The sequence below is a fragment of the Teleopsis dalmanni genome, chromosome X (genome assembly GCF_002237135.1).
Source record: "Teleopsis dalmanni isolate 2A chromosome X, ASM223713v2, whole genome shotgun sequence".
Taxonomy (NCBI): domain Eukaryota; kingdom Metazoa; phylum Arthropoda; class Insecta; order Diptera; family Diopsidae; genus Teleopsis; species Teleopsis dalmanni.
In genome coordinates, this window is record NC_051848.1 from 101,850,799 (window position 1) to 101,855,549 (window position 4,751).

Sequence of the window (4,751 nt, forward strand, 5' to 3'; positions counted from 1 at the left end):
CGACCGCTCATAATACAGAAGACCATGAGACGCATAGCCAATACACCGAAATGTGATAAAGTCATTCATAGTCCAGTCTCCAAGTCACCTTTCCGCAACCAGCAGCAACACCAGCCAATCGCCAAGCAAACACCTGCAGAAACATCTAGAATTTTTACTTCAACTACTGCAGCAAGCATATCAACACAAAGCGTGCGACATCGAAATGACGCGGAACAACATCATGTATCACCACAAGATCACAAACTAATCGCAGAAAATCCAAAAATAATTAAGCAACAGCGAGTTCAACAAGAGCAAGATCCGAGTTCAATCAGGCTGCAAATACCAGAAATACGACAAGAACAAAGTACTAAAGTCAAAGAAATGTCAACAGAGTTTAATAACCAGCGAGTAATACGAAATCAAGAAACATTGCAAGTTCAATTGAAACAAATGCAACAAGAGCATCATTCGAGACCTATCAAAGTGCAAATACCAGAAGTACAACAAGAACAAAGGCCTAAAGTCAAAGAAATGTCAGCAGAGTATTGTCAACCACGAGTCATACGAAAGCAGGAAATATTACAAGTTCAAATGAAGCAAGTAACGCAGCAACAAGATCCGAGACCTAATAGTGTACAAAAGGCGCAACGACACCGAGATCCAAGTCCCATCATGGTAGCACCTGATGTAAAACAACACCAAGCTACACAAGAACAAGCAGCACAGCATCAAGATCTAAAACATATCAAAAAGCAAATACCAGAAATACCACGACAACCAAATCCTAAATTCAACGAAATGCCAGCAGAATTTGGTCAACAGCAAGATATACATGAGCACGTGCCACAACAGCAAGATTCAAGACCTAGTAGCATGGAAGAAGTACAACGACACCGAAGTGCAAGCCCTATCAGTGTAACGCCAGGTCCAGATGGAAAACAGCTACTAGATACCCCAGAGCACGCAGTACAAGAAGTGTTTAACATCTCGCAAGAACAACCACCGTCAAAGACTTCGCTAATACCATGGAAGCAAAAGGATAACATTATCAAAACAAATTCGACAAAAGGTCAAATATATGATGAAATACTTAGTCTTACCCAATCATTACCATTAACACAACTACCACAGCAAAAGGAAAAAACAATCCGCCTTCTAAAACAAGTAGGAGTATGTTACGAGTATCACGCATCGAAAAATCCACCTAGTATTCAAAGTCGACAGCAACAAGTGAAACATCGAAGTGTATTTCAACAAGACGATCACCACATCAAAGAGCAATACGACTTCTATAAAATATATAAGAGTCCAAAGCAACGTCACAGAAATCACGCTGGCAGGTAATGGTTCAGGGCAAATCACGTTTCTCGAAAGAAAGGAGGGAGTGTAACGGCCAAAATTTTGTCAACCAAAAATTTGATCGTTACAACGTCGTGGGTATAGCTGTCTACTAAACACAACACGACCACCTAACACACAACAAGTAACACTCACTCGAAGGTTCCTGTAATAAAAAAATTGTTAAATACTTACAAAAACATTAAGTTAAACCAACTCACCCCAATCCTCTGCCACCAACAACGTGACTTTGAATTTGACAAATCTTAAAATTGTATGGAAATCCTTGATTAGTGCGTGAACAATTTTTGAATAAAACCATAACATAAGACACATATCTTGAGCTATCGTTGGGTGTTCTATTTTGCTGGAACTTTATTGGAAAATAAAATAATTTTAAAATAATTTTCTAATTAATAGAATTAAATACACACGTTCACCGGCACAACACGTTGTAAAAAAAAAATAGAACAAAATCAAAACAAAACAACACGAGCTGTCAAACGAAGAAAGCTTTTGTGGAAAAGGTGTAGAACTAGGGCGAAGCTTAAAGAAAGAACAAGTTCCAGCTTCCACATGAGAGGAAAAGTAGAATTCGCCCTAAAGCTAGACTTTCGCTGGTGCATTGCAGAGGGATCAGTTCACGAGCTTCGATCAACGGTCGTTGAACTTTAACGTACCAACAGCTGGCACCGTTGATCGTTGACGGTATAAAAGTTGCGTACACTTGGAAGAAGGTCTCTTGTCTGGTTATGTGCGGTCGTGAAAAGGAAAACTCCTGGCGTTAGCAGCAGCGGAATTTATTTAACTAAGACGGCGGTGATATTATCAAAAACAATTAAATAGTCTCAGAAATAGTGTAAAATCGTATCTATAAACAAAAGAATTATTTAAAAATTAAAAATTAAATTATTTGAACCAGTAGAGTTGTAACAATCGAAATTGAATTTTTAAAACTCTTGTTGATGAATTGTGAGTACGCATAAATTAAAATTTTGCACGAAAAGATTGTTTTAAGAAAGACAAACTGATTAAACTAGTAAATGTGTTAATATATAAAATTTAAAACTCTTATTGATAAATTGCGAGTACGTATAAATTGTAATTTTATATGTAAAAATTATTTTCAAGTAAGATAAACGGATTACATTAGTAAATGTGTTATTACATAAATTTAAAAAAATTTAAAACTCTTTTTGATAAATTGTAAAGACTTAAAGTAGAGTAAAGAGTACTTAATTTAAAAAAAAAAAATAAAATAAAACTAAATTTATATTTAGCTATTTATTTGATAATAAAATGAATATTAATAAATTTAATGAATAAAATAAAAAAACTAAACGAGCGAATAAATTGAAAAAAAAAGTGTTTTATTAAAATAAAAGCAAAACAGGTATAATAGCGAGGGCTCATAGGTATAACTACCGCTTTGATAGAGTTCAACACAAACTAGCTTCTCCTGATCGGTGTAAAATCAAGGTGGGAATCCAGCACAACGACACAAGTGAGAGACACAGGTAAGAAAGATTCAGGGCTTCAACAGTAACTGAATCTCGGTTGTACGGGGTATAACTCACGTAGCTTTAATAGTCACGTGAGTCTATACCATAGTGTCGGAAACGATAGGTAGCTTTAATAGTCACCTAACGTCTCCGGCCCCTGGGCGCTTTAACAGTGAACAGGGAAGGGCGTGTGATCAGCGACCTGTAATACCACTCACGTAGCTTTAACAGTCACGCGTGCTGGTATTATATCGTGTCTATTTCAGTCAAGTGATTCCTTTGTGTCTGTGATTCCGATTGGTATTCGAACCTAGGTATCTGTAATTAAGAGCAATCAGAAGTGACGGGGTCTCACTAAATAAATTTCTTGTGTGGACCTTGGGGACGGCTGAGTTAAACCCCAGCTTTATACGAACCAAAAGAAAGGTTCATTACAGTTTAGTTTAAAATTAATTAAACAAACTCTTTATTATTCAAATAATAATTTTACAATTATGAACTTATTTTGTGGATTATTTCATAATTGTTAGTAATAGCATATTTTATTACTAATTAACGCATTAAAATACATACATAAGTACTTAAACCTAAATAAAATTATGAGTTTGAAAATATTTGTAATATAATTTAAAATTATGTAAGTTTAATAATTTCAAATTTAACAATTTGTGGTATTTGATATTAATTCACATTAAAAATATGATTTTTAACAACAGTTTAGAGTTTAAAGTAATTGGTAATTTGCAAAATAAATACAAAAAATTTGTAAATAAACATAATTTTATTATCATGTTTATCATATTGCGAAATTTTAAAAAAGGATTTGCATTAAATTAACTAATTTTTACTATAGATTATAGTTAATGAACTCAATCAATGCATTGTTCGAATATGATACCACTTACAGTGAGACTTCATTCTTCTTTTATAAACCAGCTTAATTATTTATTAAATTCCATTAATTTGTCAATTAGACTGTTTACAATTTACAATTATTAAAAGTCTATTTTATTCTTATCTCTATTTTATCATTTTAGTTGACTGGTATGTGACAGCACTGTTGCTTCTTCTGTCCAAGTAGCTTACACACCGTTTTGTTGTCATAAACCTGGTTATGAAAATCTTTATTTTTAAAACCAGCCTATATGGTACTTAAGAAGAATATGTTTATGGAGCTAGTATTTTCAATGTCCATCAGGCTCTTTAGTTCAGAATACCTTATTATTATAGTTGGTGATTTCAATATAAATCTGCAGCTGTCATATTTATTTTTTTCTTGCGAGTTTCCATTAGACGGTTTCCAGATATTACTCTTACGAATAAAGAGACAGAAATTTTACTTCCTTTCTTTAACAGCTTTGAATGTGTTTGGCTGGCGCGGAGATTGAGTTAGTTGCAGACTTTATAACAAGGGCGTCGAAACCCACGGTTATAGCGATGGAGACATCTAAATACCTTTTATCGAAGTATAGTAGATAGGGACAGATGTCCAAAATTATTTGAGGTGATTATCAGCCGTGTTATTCACATACGCATCGGTATATTGCACTAATAAACGCCCAATTGGAATTCCGAGGAATTCTGCCGGTACCAATTAGAACTATGCGTTTGGATATAGTTTTCTCCTTGGTGAGGAAGTATAACATAACGCTAGCAAGGCTAGTAAAAGGTCAGAAGAAAAGAAAGGTCAGACGTTGAAGGTGGATTATGCAGCCTTTTTAGATACCACTGGACAAACGTAAGGAGTTACCCATCGATACAACTAATTTGAGTTTTCGTGTAAAGGACAGAGTTAAAGAAGTGCTTGCCGTTATACTTGCATCTTTAGTTGGTGCAACCACGTAATACATTAGTGCAGTTCCTTTCCATACCTTTTGTTTTATTCTGGAGTTGGTTCTGGAAAAACCTTTACTCCCTTATGTGGGC